Source organism: Phasianus colchicus, chromosome 1 (assembly GCF_987193195.1).
Source record: "Phasianus colchicus chromosome 1, bPhaCol1.hap1.1, whole genome shotgun sequence".
Lineage (NCBI taxonomy): Eukaryota > Metazoa > Chordata > Aves > Galliformes > Phasianidae > Phasianus > Phasianus colchicus.
Window position 1 is genome coordinate 121,185,024 of NC_143436.1, and position 17,258 is coordinate 121,202,281.

The window sequence follows — 17,258 nt, forward strand, 5'->3', positions numbered from 1 at the left end:
TGTAGAAGTCAGACTTTCGTTTTACAAAATTTCATAATGTGAAAATACCAGTAACTACAGGTTTCTTCATGTGATGCCTGTGACTTTCTCAGCTGTCCAGGCAACTCTTAATATTACCTGTAGTATTGCGTCAGACAGCGCTAACTGAACATTAGATTTTGTTGATAATTGTTCCTTTTCAATAAATCACAATTTTTGGAATTCTGAATGTGATTGAAGTACAGTATATCAGGGCTCATAAGGTAATACTGTACATTATGCAGAGTAAGGAAGGAACAGTATTTGTAGGCAACACCAGAAGGCGATCATTTGTTTTTTGTATTCTGCGTAGCGCAGACTATGGTGCTTCCTTTAATTCTTATATGAACTAGAGCACCTTTTCCTGGGAAAGTTTGGTTTTTTTACTTGAAATCTTGGTAAATTGTATTTGGTAAAAATTTATCTAATATTCTTTCTGTGATGCTCAAGGTATTTGAGGTTGCTTTAGCAGTTCAATTCCTTATACCAAGTTTGTTTTTTTTCTTGCATTTATTTCTAGGTTGCGGTGAGTAACCGCAATGAGTAACAGTAATGAATGAACTGAAATACTTGTTAACATATTCTGACTATTGCCATTGCCTGATAAAATTTTACTTTGTAGCTTCATCTTCTACCTATGGAACTTTTTGTTTTGTATCTATATGCTAAATTATATTATATTGGGCTTAAGTAATAAGGTTTAGGTAGTGGAGGGGGTGGCCTCTGTGAGAAGAAATAAGTGTTGCTCTCATGTTAGAGCTAATTCCAGCTGGCACCAAAACAAACCCTCAGCTGCTATTGCTGAGCCTGTCAGTGATGGCAGGTGGTACCTTTGTGCTGACATATTTACAAATGGCTAGAAATGTTTTGCAGAGACAGAAATTGGCAAAGAAGTAAGGGAAGGATGTGCTTCATGTTCTAGAGCAGAGATTCCTTTTGGCCCATGAAGAAAATAATAGGGAAGCCCATTAAGAAGCAAATTAGCAAGCTGTCCCTCTGCAACCCATGGAAGGTCGTGTTGGAGGACGTACTTCTCTGCAGGCCCTGGAGAGGACCCTGCACCAGAGCAGATATGTAAGCCATGCTCCCCGTGAAAAGACCAACACTGAAGCAGTTTGTGAAGGGCTGTATTTCATGAGAGGGACATCACAGTGGAGAAGGAGAAAAGTGTGAGGAAGGACAGGCAAGGACAAAATGTTAAAAACTGACACAACTCCCATTCCTCATCCCCCTATGCTTTCTCTACCTCTTCCCTCTGGCCCCTGAACAGCAATAAAGCTGTAAAGTTAAGCCTGGGAAGAAGTGGGAGTGGAAGGAAGGTGGTTTTAGTTTTGTCTATTTCTTCTTATCCTACTGTATTTTTAATTGACAATAAATAGATCCTCCCTAGGCAGAGTGTGTTTTGCCCATGACAGTGGTTGGTGATTTCTTGGCCTTTATCTCAACCCACAAACTTCTTCACATCTTATTTTCTTCTCTCTCCTGTTGAGCAGGGGAAGTGAGAACATGGCTTAGTGGGCATCAGTCAGCCTAGGTTACCTCACCTCAGCTATCAGGTTTCTCTTTCAGGTTTGCTAACTGCAGGATTGCTTCCAGGTAATTTCCTGTATTTTCTTCAAATGTTTCCAAACTGATGTTTCTTAGGACAGAGAGCAAACTATTTAAACATAATAGCGACCACTAAAAAATATTTATCTAATATTCTTTCTGTGATGCTCAAGTTATTTAAGGTTGCTTTAACAGTTCAATTCCTTAGACCAGGTGGGTTTTTTTTGGTTGTTGTTTTTTTTTTTTTTTTTTTTGCATTTATTTCTAGGTTGTGGTGAGTACATGATTATCAGTAGTGATTAAAAAAAAAAAAAAAAATTTTGGTGCTTTTATTTTTCCACTGCTCAGTTATAGCTGGAAGCTAGTTTTTGGCTGTCAGCAATTATAGTGCTACCTTAGTGGAGGTGTGAAAGGTTCTTGTATGCCACATCAGAAGACAAAATATTCTCATGGCTGTGTAATGTATGCATGTCTTCAGGACAGAGTTGCCACCATTCTGTGGAGAGAAAAGAGGGGTGAAAAAATGAAAATACTGCGCCCTTTTGCTGTGTTAAGTGTTTGGATAAGATGGTGGTTGTATACTGTCTTTGTTATATCTGGTTTTATAACTTTTGTTAACATTTTTTATCTGATGAATGTCAAAAATAACCTGGGTTCAGCAGGAAATGAATGTAAGAACAAATAAAAAACTGGCTGAAGTATGACCTGATATAGAGGCTACTGAAAGAAGGGAAGCAGATTAAAGCCTTTTACTTTCTACCTTTCTCACTTTTCTGCTATCTACCATTACTTTCTTTATTTCTGTATCCATAGAGATTAAGTAAGTTAGTTAAACAAATCAAATGCTTTGAGTTCTTTCCATCATGATGCGTGCTTTACTGCTTTTTAAATCTAGATTCAATTTGATTGTGGTCGAAACGCTCTAGTAGATCTAATGCATCTAATGCTTTATCATTGCACTTGCTTAAGCATAATTACTGAAAATACTAGGATCCAAAAACTTGTGAAAAGTTGCAGTAGTGCTTTGTAAGCTGCAGGAAAAGCTGGCGTACATTTCTGCACGATAGCTTGCTGGGACTGTAGATTACTGGTTTGTTTTTGTGTTTTTAGTACAGTCCAGAGGGGAAATAATTCAGGCACAAACAACTGGGATGGAAAAAGTAAACATTGTCTCTAATGCTCGTGGCTGGGTAATATTTCGTTTGACTTTTTCTCTATGCTTTGGTATAACTTTAAACAAAACCCCACTGTTAAAAAAGAATTATAATATATATTTAAAATTAAGTGGAAATGAAGCATGAAACAGTCTTAAAACATGCTGATCTGGATGGTGAAAAGCTAAATTTCAGTAGCTGTTGTCTTTGTGTATCAGTTTTTTAATAGAAAAGGTTATGAGGATAATAAGATCTTAGGAAAAAGCTTAAAGATGCATTAAAAAATATGTGGGCATAATAGTTTATCTAATTACTGAACCTGATCAGGTCCATTATAGGTGGTAATAATATTGAGAGTCTCCATTGTGCATACATATATACTGTACAATATACCAGGGATTTATAAGTACTGGCTGACTTTTTTTTTTTAACTAGGATAATTTTGAAAAGAAATGTGTTACACTCAAAACATCTTAGACATTGGGGAAGAATTGAGGCTAGAATCAGGAGCCTTCTAGAAAATACTGGGAACTCATGAACAAATAAAAATCTACTCAGAAAATTTTCATGATCATGTGTGATTCTCCCATGCTTCCCAGAACTCAAGCTGTAATGTGAAAACCAGAGTAATCTGGGGTAATCTCAAGGAAATAATATAAGGAAAATAATGTAAGATAAGAACATTGAAGTGAAGTAATTCAGTAAAAAAAAGAAAAAGCATAAATAAAAAGACAGATTTAAAAGCATTTGAACTTACAGGTGTGTATAGATCATTGTGGATGGGATTTTTCAACTTTTATAGACCTAACCCATTGTTAATACTAGCTGAAACAATTACGTGGCTATGTCATCAGTGGTAGTGCAGTGACCTTTAAATATTTTTGTAGTTTTCCTGAGAGAAGAGGTATACAATGAAGTTATTATTTCATGTCTTTAAAAAATGAAGTCCAATTATTGCCTTCTCTGTGTTCAAATTTTCCTTTGTAAAAGGCAGAAGTGTTTTGTTTTTGTTGGTGCTAGATTCTTATATTGAAGTGCACACATCACACTGATGTAAGAAAGGATTTAGTGGACCTTACGTAAGTTACAGCATCCTTATAAATGGTACAAAGCTCTTAATCTGAAAGGTTAATTTATATGTCAAACCTATACAGAGAAGGCAAGCACCTCAAAGTATTTGTTTCTCTCCTAAGGGTGTTGCAAATACAGCCACTAAAAAACATCGATGAGAGTTGCCTTTCTCTACACTTGGTGTCTCAAGCAGTGTAATTTCTGGGTCTTGATCAGAGAATTGAATAATTTGAGCCTGTAAGCAACATTAAAAATCAATCCGCTTGCTTCTTACATGGAGACAAAACAGATGGTAGCCCTGAAAAGCCTGTAAACTAGCAGATGGAAACTGCCACACCCTCTGATTTGTCTAATATCTCTTCTTTGGCTATACAAACGTGTTTGTTATGAAGATAAGTATATTATTCAGCTTCTTGAAACTCAGGAAGGTGGCTGTCTGTATCTCATCTGCTAACATTTTTCAAGTGAGGGTTTTTCGTTGTTTTCTTTTTTCTTCAGATAATTGAAGGCAATCCATACTGTAGACCCTTGCTTGTCTATCATGATAAAAAGAGTATGTGTTACTATGTTTGGACGGCAAGTCTTAGGACAGTTTCTCTTCATTTCTCTAAGTTCAGAGCATCCAAATTAAAAGCACAGAAGAGAAGAATAGGAGGGAAAAAAAAAAACAAAAACACTTCTGTTCTGGAAGATGAAATGCTTTGTGTGAGTGAAATCTGTGCATTTTCTTTAGTCTTACCTGCAATTCAATTCTGCAGATAGACATAACAAATTCCTTTTGATTTGGGGGCACTTACATTTCTTGATAAGCATGTATAATACAAAAACTTATCAAGACTTCAAGGTTAGTGGAGCAATTTGCTGGAGAGGTTTATACTTGTTATCACAAACTTCCCTTTTGGTGACTGCTACTCTCTAACCTGTCTGCTCATATGAAGGAAGATTTAAAAGAACAAGCTGTCTTCTCAGGGGTTCTCAAAATGAATTACATAGCATATATCTTAATGTTTTTGGTTGGCTGGTAGAGCTCTTTGGGAACGACACAGGCTTTATTCTCCCAGAAAGCAAGAAATTTCTTCCACCTGCTGCAGACCCATGCTAGTTATAGGAGAACTATTGTTGTGAGGTAACCCCTCTGACCCCTGAGCACTGTGCTTTGTGCTTCACTGGGAGGTCAGATAAAAGGTTTGGGGAGCAGTAGTCAGTAATTGTAGGAGTGTTGCAGTTGAAATGCCCTGGTTCTGTCACCCTTAGCAGATACAGCTTATCTGTAGTGCTGTACATATATACACTTGCTAGGAAAGAGAAGAAAATGGTTATATACTCATGCTGTGTTCTCAGCTTTAAAGAACTTTGTAATTAGTGTAGGTCTCACTACTTACTATCCATTCCTGCTTTTAGCAATCCGTGCTACCTTAGACGTAAATTTAGTGATCAGGAGACTACTGATGACTGCTGTTAGTGCAGTCATGTTTGACAGGGCAAGCTTGAGGTAACCTTTTTATTCTTCAGAGTGTAAATATCTACAGTGCTATTAATCTGCAATTCCTCAAGTACTACAGCTTTTGAGGAGGAAATCACTGGGGATTTAAAGCAGAGAGGAACGCTTTAGGTAATTTTTGTATCATTTATGAAATACTTAAATCCTCGCTTAACCTCCTAGCATTCAAGGAGCTTTGTTTATCCCAAAGCAAAGTTTGAATCATTTTTCATGTTGCATTACTGCTGTTGTAGTAGAGGGTGTTTACTCCAGACAGGCTGTAATACACTGGGTCTGCAAAAAGCACACTGTAATGGAGGACTCAAGGTGAAGAAGTGGTTAGTGAATGTTTGTGTAATTCACAATCACAATTCAGTACATAACATTTGAAGAGCTGTCCTTGTGGATGTAGTGTAAATGAAGATCCAGAGAATGTGTGGTTTTTTTCTTTTTTAAAAAAAGCACATTTTTTTTTGTTTTTGGGATCCTGATAAAGCCAGGAATGAGGAATCCTTATTCTGTCTCTCTCTGTATATGGGCAATAGGATTTTCTGTTGTGCTGGAGTAAATATATATATATAATCCAGGTTTAAAGGCAAAGCTAGAAACGGATACCAGGATGTGGTATAGATTGGCAAACAGCATGTTCTTTCACTTAAAGCCAGTGATTTACTTATTTTGTCTTTTGAAGAGGAATTAAAATCTTAAATTAAAAAAAAAATTGCAGTGATCCTGTTAGAACCCAATCAAGGAAGGTAGTTTGGAGGTCTGTTTGTTTTAACGTTCCTGGCAGGAAGGAGTACAGTATTTTGCTTTGTTTCCGTTGGTATGGATTCGCTAAATGGAATCACCTGGCTCTGCTTATGGCTGAGCACTTGTATTTGCTGCTGCTTAAATGTCATTACTTGCATTTATTTATTTATTGCTTGAGGAAAACTAGCCTTGCTCCATATTCTGATTCATTCCTTTTAATAAAGGTCAGTGCTGAAGATACTTAAGTTGTCAGTATGCAAAACAGTAACTAAGGTACTAAATGAGAGAGACCCAACTATTGAACGCAATTAGATTCTGATTTCTAGAAACATTCAACGTGCAAACACTTTGAAGAACTTAGTTGCTACAGAGCATTGTAATATTTGTGCTCGAGTCAGACGTTCAAGCTGGGCAATCCAGTTCAATTAATTTCTGTAGTTTGTTTAAGTTTTCTGTGTGCAGGATTTCAAAGGGCTTTGCAAAGTCGGCTCAGCCCCCTAACAGTTCTAGTAAGCATAGCCACAAAGTAAAAGCTTAACTCATTCTTTGCACTGATATCAGAAAGATAGCAATTTGTGCAATTGAACTAAAACCCATAAAAATACAAAAATCATATGCGGGTCTTAAAATAGTTGCTACTCTGCTTAAGCAGTGGTACATGGCTTTGTAGCTTGATTTCTGAAATAGATGCTGATCTTTTTTGTTCTTTCCTGGGAACGAGGAATAAATAACATCTGCAACAACATGTTGCTATCAGACGATCTGCTTAAGTTTCCTGTTCTGATCTCTACACATCAGCAGCGTGAGTACCCCTGCTGCCCCGCTTTTCTTTACCAGAGGAAGAAAAATCAATTTCTTTTTTTTTGACCTTTTTTCCCCCCTTCTCTCGCCCCACCCCCCATCTGTGGCTGACTTGCCTGACAGGAAATTTTCTAATTGCCGGAACAGCTGGTCACAGCAAAAAACGCTAGGGTTGGTCTTCCCTGCTAGACTTAGGATCGCTCAGTCAGAAAACCTAAACATCATGGTTTCTTAGTCATGTTTAAGTTTCTGGCTCTGCGTGCTCGTTCTGTTCGGGTGAGCTTAGTTCCTTTTTTTTCAAGGGGGAAAATATATTAGCGTGTAAGTAGAGTTTAAGCTCCTAATATCAAAGTAGTTTCAGTTTTTCATGGCTTTGGGGTCAACACTGTCTGTATACAGAGCCTTTGTATGTTCTTTTCCTTTAAAAAGAGAAAAAGGGAGGGGGGAGCGGGAAGGAATTTGCATTCTGCTTGTATTTGGTACAAGTTTCTAAGCTACCTGCTGATAATTTAACCTTACCGGCAAGTTTTACCTCCAAAATGCTATGAAACTTACTGTTTTCTTCAGAGGTCTATGAGCTTAGCTATGTCTTAAGCTTTCTCACTGGTAGTCTGGTTTTATTTAAACTGTTCATATATTTCTATTTTTTTAAATTAAAGTTTAGTGATTATTTAAATTTTTACATTACATGTGATACTTTTAACTGTATGAGCTCATTATTTGTTGAGTGAGGCTCATCAGTATCTTAAATTTACTTCTTACAACATCGTTAAAAATAAATGCTTGTGTTATTATTATGGTTATTTTGACTTTGGTAATTTAGACATAGCAGATATTGAATTTGTACAGTTTGTCTTGCTGAGCATAGTTTTAAACATAGGAAGTGTTTTAAGTTAAAATGTCTAGTGCAGAACTGTATTATCCTGTACACTTCCATAATTGTTTAACGATACATTTAAACGTGCAGTGTTTGAGCATTCTGTCTCTGAAACTTAAATCAATTTTCATTATCCTCCTGTAAACCTACTTTTTTTTTGTGTAGAACATTCTTGTATACTGTTCTAACACCATAAGCAATGTAGATGTATTAATTTGCAAATCAAAGAGATAGTAAATCAGCATTTACTAGCCTACCTACTGGTTTAAGCTTTGCAATAAGTGTTAGAAACTGAAATTTAATTTCCTAGCTGTAACTGATACACTGAAATGGGACATGAGTTGTAAAACAGAATATAGGATACTGTACATATAGGTTTTTAAAAGCAAACCCTGAAAAATAAACTTTTAACAACTTGAAGTGTAGCTCTCTTCAATGTGCAATTTGCAGGATATTTCTTAGAAGTCTCCAAGAAATTTTCCTCCTTGGAAAATTTTACCTACTCAGCAATATTGTCTTTAAAACTGTTGATTTTTAAAATGCTAGACAGATTAAAGGTTTTCAGACTACAAATTTTAGAATATACTATTGAATAAAAACAAGATTCATGTTTCTTGTAGTTTAGTGATAAATATGTTCATAGATTTTTAAAAACAGATGACTTTTTAAAAACTTTCCATATTTTTAAAAATTGCAGTGCACTGAAACGCTAATGCTTACAAAGTAGGAACAAAACTTGTATCAAAGTTACTGGGAAATGAAAGTTCCACCCAATGAGTATTTTTTTCCAATGCTGACATGCACAGTCTGGTTCATGAGATAATTTTGTGGTGTTTGATCAAAGAAGAATTACATTACAAAACTGTTTCTGGTGGCCAGCGTCAGGCTTTTGACTACAGAAATTCCTCGTCTTTATGGTTTTACCTGCTGAACTACTCACAGTTTGGGAAGGAAGGAGCACAGTTTTTCCTTATGTCCTAGCCTTTGTACTTTCATTTCAAGGAGGAAAAGTATTTCCAGAGTGTACCAGAGTATCCAGAGGGCTTTCTCATCTATCCATTGACTCAGTGTTCTGAGGTGGGACTTGTTCTTCAGACTCCTATCTTGCTTCATCTGTAACACCAAAAGAACTGGAGGAGTTTGATCTCAGCACTGGTCTGTGGTTTTCATTAGATGAATGAATTGGCTACCTGGAACAAATGTGGATATAGACATCCTCTGAGACTGCAAAATTGTTGTAGTACACAAGAAAATAGGAATGGAAAAGAACAGAAGGTATAGAGAGTAAAGACAAAGTGCATAAGTACAGTAATTTTATTATCTCTGTGCATTGTTTTTTGTGGTTTTTTTAATCTTGGAGAACTAACAATTTTTAAAAAAATAAAACAAAACAAATGTGAACTTAAACGTTTGCTAATATGGTTTACTTTTAGGAAATCATATTTTCTGTCAGGTAAAATAATAGATGTCATCTGCAACAAGTAATCTATTGTCAGCTGAAATCAGATTTTCTTATACTGTGAACGAGTTTTCTTACCTTAAAGAAGCACAGACAAAAATTGTGGGGAAAGCTGTGCTTCTACCCCTACAAATATCTGTGTTAACTACGGCTTGCCTCACTCTTCTTGTGTTTCTGGGTACTGGTGTATGTATATGCAGTATGCCTAAAGCAGCTTAATTTAATTTTAAATGGGACAATATTTTGCCTTCTGATGTATTAGAATAATTACTCCTTCAGTAGCAGCAACTGTAACCAACTTTTTCAAGCAATTGTACGCTTACAGTTTTGGATATTAGTCACAAGTATAAGAAATGCTTTTATGCATTAGCTTGTGTCAGTGATGTTGTTCACTGAGGTGATGGGAGATTGTGAAATAGTTGTTGGGTTGGTTTTTTTGTGTTTTTTTTTTGAAGAGTAGTTTGGGAGTTAGAGGTAGGAATATAACACAGAATGTGTGAATGTATATAGAACGTGTCTGAAATTTTTAAAATAGCTAGCATGGTACACTCTCCCGTTTTTAACTTGGCATAGATTTCCATGAGTTTTAATACAGAAGGTTAAAAAAAAAAAAGATTTAGTTTTCAGTTTGCTGATCCATTTTTTCCATCCAAATGTGTAGTTCGTATTTCTTCAGATAACACTGAAAATTCATCCTACATCCAAAACAAGTTAGGAAAGTAAGTGCATCTAGAACACTTCCTGACTCAAGGGAGGGGAGGAAAAGGAAGTTATGTATATAAGCTGGGGAGCTGGGCCAACGTTGAGTCATCCTTTTAAAATCACTTGATATCCAATAAGCTTACTGTTCTTACTGAATAGCTTTATGTAACTTTAGAATCAAGGTTTAATATCATAGAAACCATTTATGAAATACTGAGTGTTAAATTACGACGTTCAGCACTATTTTGCCTTTGACAATCAGAAAGATCTATTACCAAATATCATCATGTTGTCTGAATGCTGATAAGAACAATTAAAGTTAATGAAGTAGTAAAAGGAAACTTTCATCAGTGGTTGAGCAGTGTTCAGTAACTCGCTGGGAAATTCATTTTTTAGTGTGTTCTTCCCAACTGAATATACATATGCCTCAAAAATGATCCTATGTCAAGAAGCAAAACTTTTCTGGAAAAGATTGAGGAGGTGAGAAGGAAGCTGCTACTTCCATAGGGAAGATGGAAAAATCTCTGTGTCTTACGTAGCTAGTATTTACAAGCGAGAGCTGCCAAAAGCAATCTTTTTGCTGCTGCTCAACTTGGAAGTGGAAAAGACTGCCATTAGCTCTTTACTGTTTGGATTTGCTTTTTTGGAAATAGAGTCAGTAATGTAAACCAATACAGCATTTTTTGTTGTTGTTTTGGTCAGATAAGTTATAAGTGCAATCAAATACATTAGTTGAACACTGTTACAGGCAAGTGCACTTTAAACTGCCATTTACAATGTTAGAAATGGTTATTTTCTGTCTTTTTCTGGAAAAAAAATGTAGTCTAATATTGTTGGAATATTTTTATCTTTGTATCAGCAACTTACATTTTAAATTTCTTTTAAGACTGATTTATCTGAAAACATGGCTGATGTTTGAGGGGATATTCACCAACACGGACAGTATCAATCTGACTTAATTGTGTCTGAAGCTAGCAGAAAGATTTTCTTATTCTGACTCTTGACTGTATGGAAGCTGTGATTCCAGAAGCATGAACTTCTCTAATGGTAGTTCTGGCTCTCTCATTTGCGTAAATGACCACAAATTATATGAAATAACCGTGTCACATGAAATGAGTTGTTATCAATTTTGAAGTATTATTTTGAATAGAAAACATTAACGAAAGAGTTCCTGAAAAGAGTTTGGAATCTCACCAACAGTTCTTCCTGTATTAACAGTATCCTAGAAGGCGCATTGGAGGTACCAATACTGACACAATTAAGTGCTGAATTGTGTGTTACGAACAAAGAGTTTTGCACAATTTGGGAGGAAGGTGGGGGGGGAGGGAGGGAGGACACAGATACTTTGGAAAGTGTTGACCAATTTGGACCTGACAGCAGTACAGCTTACCACTCAGCTGAATACAGCCTCATGGTTAGGGCCTTGGTATCCAAATTCCTGTAGGTCCAGTCTGGCAGATATTGGCTTGAAGTAGTGCTAGGCTATGGCTTCATATACAGCATAAAGCCAGTCCATCGTTATTGTGTCTAGCTGTGATGCAAGGGCTTCCAAATAGCATGAACAGTTAAGTTTATGGGGAAAAACAAAACAAAACAAAACACAGTTCAGAAAGGTGTAAGTACAAGTCTAGGAGATAAACTAACCCTTATTTTCTTAACCGACAAATTAAGTCATAGCAAAGTCTGTAAGTAATTATGCACAGAAGATGCTTCTAATTGTACCTTCTTAACTCAAATTAAAAGGGCAGAACAGAGCTAACAGATAAAGGTGAATCCTGGATCTTATGGAAGCAGAAGTTTCAGCACCAAAATGTATTTCTCTGGTTCTTAATTATTATGGCTTACATTTCCTGGATTCTCTTGATTAAAATATTTGATACAGGTAACAGATTTACATTTTTTAAATAAAAAAGATCTGTAGGATTACTGGAAGAATTGCATGAAAGTATGGCTATTATGCAGAAAGACAGATGCACGTAGATTTTTAATCATTTGTGAGATAACATATGTTAATCTTTTTATCTGATATTAATCTTCAGTCAAAATCTTAAGCTTATTTTTACAACTTTTGGTCAGCGTGTCAGCAGCATTTGCCGTGCAGTTAGATCTCTGTGTATGTGCCTGTCCAAGAATTTTTTCTGTATGTTAGGTTTCCCTCCCATTGAATTTTGGTGAGCTTATGTGTGTATAGCCATGCAGTTTATTCAAAAAATCCCTTCTGAGAGAGAAGTTGCTTCTGAATTCCAAAACCAAATCTAGCCTGGTTTTGATTTGGTTTGTTGTGTGTTTTTTTTTTGTTTTTTGTTTTTTTTTGTCCAGAAATCATTGTAACATTCAGATGTTTCAATTTATTTAAAGTAAGTGTGAGGATTAACGTCTTATCCTTGTTTGTTTATGCCAGTTATCTCATAACCTCCATCTCTAATAGATACAGAAGGGGATGTGGCCTTTTGCTTCCTCTCACCATGAAATCACTTATCTGAATAAGTGTTACAGGTTTGGTGGTGTATTCATGCATTTTGTACAGTCAGCAAGCATGCAGAAGGGAGATTATTTGATCAGTACTTAACTGCCTGCCAGCTGAAATTCGCTGCAGCTCTGAGGAGATTTTCACCTACATCTAAGCAGTATTAGTTTCCTGGGAGAGCAAACAAACACGTAGCCATGTTTTGCAGACACTGCTGTCCCTTTTCTTAACCAAATACGGATGTTGTGTGTTATCTTAAATTTTCTCTTTCTGATGCAAAGAACTCAAGATATAATACAGTTATTCATCCTGTATTTCTTACAGTGGGAATGTGTGTGGAGTTTTCTAAATCCATATCTGAATTTTTTTTTAATAAGGAAAAATGTTTGGAAGTGTTTCTGAGTTTGATAGAATTCTGGGGGATTCGGGGTACAGCTTGCTTTCTTTTAGCCTTTAACTGCTGCTATTTCCTTTATTTTTTTTATCAACTAGAGCACCCATTTTCTACAATAACAGGCATCAGAGCCATTAGAAATTGTAATGCTATTTCTTTTGAAACTGAATGATTTAGAATGCTAAATATAAATGGAATGTTCTTTCAGAAAGTCTTATCTATAGGCGCTCCTCATACGCATGCTGCATATACATGTCATTGCTCTAGGTATTGTTAAAAAAAAAAAGTTGTTATTCTGCAACAAATACATTTTTAAAACACCCACACTGTCAGAGTGAAATTAACCACCCCCACCCTCCCCTCACCTCAGTCTCTTTGTACATGCGTCTCTTTTGTTAGAGATGTGGTGTTTGGATTGGCTTGGTTTTGATTGGCTTTCTGTATTTCCTTTGATTTCAGTGTAATTTCACTGAAGTTGAGAAGAGACACGGCAGTCAGCCTTTCTGCTCAGGGTGGGGCTAGTTTGCTTTGAGTCACATTCTATTTGACCTCAGTGCTTTTGGTGTCTTAAGCTGTAAATGTTTCCCTGTAATTTTTCTTGCCTTTCTAGATTGATATCGCTTAATGACTTTGCAGCCATTAATAGCCACCTATGTGTATGTGTAAGGGCAATAGAAATATACTATTCTGTTGTATTATGGCTGCAAAACTTTACATTTCTGAGATAGCTGCTGCTTTTCCCTTTCAGTGTAGGGTGTTCATAATTTTAACTTGCACTTCTAGTGTAAGTGTGTATTCAGGTCTTACTCATTACCTTCACAATGAGCGAAGAACTAATTGTGTTTAAAATATTCCTACTCACGTTCACACAATTTTGAGTACCCAGAAAAGGACAAATCTGTCTTCCAGGGATACCTTTTCTAAGTAAATGTTCCTTAAGTGCCACAAGAGCATATTCTTTGTTCTTTTCAAATTAAATTTGCATCTAATTCTTACCCAGCTTACAGAGTAAGGTCTTTCTTGCTACATTTCTGGATTACATTGCAGTGTTTGGAACTTTTGCCAAGTGTCTGTCACTCTCCATGTTCACACTGTCCTTATGCATTTATTCAAGAATCTGAAACCAGTAACTTTAGACACAGCAGGATAGATGCCTATGGTATTTCCATGTGCTAATGTTCCCTAGTCCTCTTAGCTTTCCTCTCCCTAATATGAGTAAGGGGATAAATCCATTCCTGTGACATCTATTCGGATGATTCAGAGCTTTTTCTTTGCGGATGACTCTGTCTGCATCAGAACATAGTTAAGTATTTTTTTATTATTATTTTAAATTATACATGATTGTTTGTCTTGTTTTTTTACATGAAACTTAGGGACTAAGTGCTTTTATATTTTTGAAGTAGTTTAAATTTTAATTAGTGTTCATTGCATTTGCTAAATGTATCAAATTTAAGTGGCATAGGAACTCTCAGATAGTGAGTGCTCTTCATTCTGTTCATGAACCCCTTTTACTTGTTTCTCCTTTCACACCACTGTTGCATTATCTACAGCTTCATTTGTTCTCTGAGGCATTTTTGCAGTGAGGAACTGAGAGTAGAAATGAGTTGTGTACTTTTTTTTTGCTGCCTTATTAATCAGAAAAAAAAAAATCTGTAAAAATGTCAAAATTATTCAGAGTAGTAGGAAAAGTGGAGATTACAAACCTGTAAGAATGATAGGAACAATATTATAGACCAGCCGTAGACAAGCTTAATTTCTTTCAGTTTTTTGAAGGAGTTTTTTTTTTTTTAAGAGCCAACTCTGCAGATAAAGCTGTCTGTGAGCAGTATGTTATGACATCCAGCTTTGCTTGGATCACTTCAAAAATAGAACCATTTTCAGATCTCCTGCTTGAAAATTTGGATGAAGGATAAATTATGGGAGTTTATCTATATAAACAAAATCATTTTTTCCCTTGCTTCTCTGGGCTTTTCCATTGCTACTGGGAAATGTTTAACTAGTAAGACTCTTCTTTTTCTACTTCCTCTTGAGTTTGAAGTCCAGTTTCCTTTTAATACATTATCTAGTAGCTGTTCCTGTAATAAGATCTCATAAACAAATACAAGTGTTGTGTATTATAGTAGGGCTATTTAATAAAGGAAATTCATAGAAATTCAAATTCTAGAACAAAAATAAGCATTTACTGTTCAATATGTACTTAAAATATAATTAGACTATAATTTCTATAGGCTCAGAATGGTTAATTAGCTGCTTACCTAAAAGGTGTGTATCTTTTTTCTTTTCTGATAAGCATATTTCCTATTCTAATTTGCACCTGATTCCTAAAGAGAAAAATGAGTCACCCTTGTGGCTCATAAATCCTTCTTTGTTTTATTTTATTTTTTTTCTTTTAGATTCGATTTGTCTTTGGAATATTATCCATTCAATGTTCTTTCCTATGTTTGTATTCCTATGGATAGAGACAAATTGTGAAGTACATTACTAAGAATTTTCCTATATTGAAATACTTGACCAGCAAAGCTGTGAACTGCAAGTGATATCAATGCAGGAAGTTATCCTAAACTAGTTATGTTTTAAGTGCATACTCAAACTTGTTTTTTACTTACTTCCCTTCTAGGACAGTGTTGACTTAACACTATTATACTGTTAAGGAAATGTTAAGGAAACACTGTGTAATGTTACCTTCTGTTTGTTTCCTTGTATTCTATATTTAGTTTCATAATAGCAAAAGCCAGTAGCAACCACTTCAAGTTGACTAGCATAGCGTTTGTATTTTTCTTTTGTGCAACAGTTCATCATGTGAAGAAAGCCTTAAGAATTGCATTGCTGGGAAAAAAAAAATTCTCTGAACTTTTATTTAGATGTTGCTGCAGTATCAGGCATGAGAAAATGGAGCTTTCCAGGGTTATAAATAACCGAAATAAAGCATGTACAGTATGTTGCAGTTATAACTGGAAGAGTTTCGTTGCAGCAGCGGATCACTGGTTGGTGATTGTCTGTAGTAATATGAAAGTTGTTAGGGAATGGAGGAAAGGAGGGCCAGAGGCTTTCAGCACCCTGCACCTCGTTATGTTTAGCTTGAGTTCATCATATGGAACAGATGTATTTTTTTTTTTCCAGATGTCAGGAAATGATCAGAAATAAAGCGTAGGGAAAATTCAGTACTAGACTGAGCAAATAGCTTCTCTTCAGGCTTACTCTATGACAGCACCTATCAACCAATATGGTTAGTGCTGCTGGTTGAGAAATAGCTGTCTTGTTTTTCTAGCGTGAAAGGCCTGTGTGTTAATTCAGGTACAGAGTGGGTACAGTGAGGTTAATTACTTCTGCATAATTCTCATTTCTATAAAAGGCTGAACTTTTGTGTATTGGCAAAATACTGTTTAGTTTAAAATAACAAATGTTCAGCAATTATGCAGAAGGAAGGCAAATCCATGGATATTTGTTTATCACAGATTTTGCTCGAAAGACTGATATGGGCAAGCTATTGAGAAAGAATATGATTCGAGTTCCATTTTGATTAAAGCAGTTCTATTAGGTCTGCTTTATAAGAATGGAAAAGTATCTGAACCCTGAGAAGTTGTGAAGGCTTGGAGTATTTGCTTAGTATCAGGAATGTGGTGTTTTTTTTTAAGAGAGCACCCAAAGTAACCACTGGGAAGCTTGTTATGTAACAATTCTGTTGTATTTGAAAATTATTCTTTGTGTGTAGAGAACAGGTTAATATATTTCCTACTTCCTTTCTTATTACTTTTTGTAAAGCTTTTAAAGCAATATGCCAACCTGATCACCTTCTGCCCGTGAATCTGAGTAGATAACAGGAAGATTTGACATTGTTTTACTTTCTCAAGGCTGCAGGGTGCTAATTGGTAAAACTGTTGAGCAGAAATCTATGAAGGTGTTGAAAGTAATATGTACTTGGTAGTCTGCTCTATTGTGCCATTCTTCCCCTGGGATTCTTCACATACTTACTTTAAAGATGAAAATACTGATTCCCATGCTAGAATGCTGCCTCTACTCCCTCATCTCAAGAATTTGTTAGTTATATTTTTGTGTATATAGGTCAAATAAAGGTCTGGAGCAAGGAAGATTTAAACTTAGTTCAAGAGAGATGGTTTAGATAATACTTAAGCAAACTGGATGTACATAACTTCATATGCCATGATGGATGCACACAAGAGTGGTGGGGAGACCTGACTGTCCTTCTTGTGAGGTTGCTCTTGATTATCTTCTAATGATTGTGGCCAGAGGACTAGAAGAAGGTGTGTGTTGCTCCTGTGTTCAAAAGGGTCAAAAAGGAAGAAAATAACAGGCTGGCTATCCTCACCTCATTTCCTGGGGAATCAAGGAAACAACTAATCCTGGAAACCATTTCCATGTACACGAAGGAAAAGGAGGTGATTGAGATTAATAGGTATGGATTCACAAATATGAAGTCATGGTTGATCATCTTCTACAGAGAAATGGGTAGCAAGGGAAGAGTGGTGGATACTGTCTCCTCAATTTCAATAAGACTGAATGCACTTTTTCCTAC

General features: G+C 35.9%; 1 protein-coding gene across 3 annotated transcripts in view; it reads left to right on the forward strand.

Annotated features, from left to right (window-relative positions):
- Positions 1–17,258, forward strand: part of RPS6KA3 (ribosomal protein S6 kinase A3) — a 68,096-nt gene that overhangs the window by 15,902 nt on the left and 34,936 nt on the right. The window contains exon 1 of one of the 3 annotated variants that reach the window (XM_090124663.1): positions 476–1,614. The exons of the other annotated variants lie outside the window; for them this stretch is intronic. The gene's annotated coding sequence lies outside the window, so the exon portion shown is untranslated. Of the gene's footprint in view, positions 1–475; positions 1,615–17,258 lie in introns of those variants that run through there. 3 annotated transcript variants of the gene reach the window in all.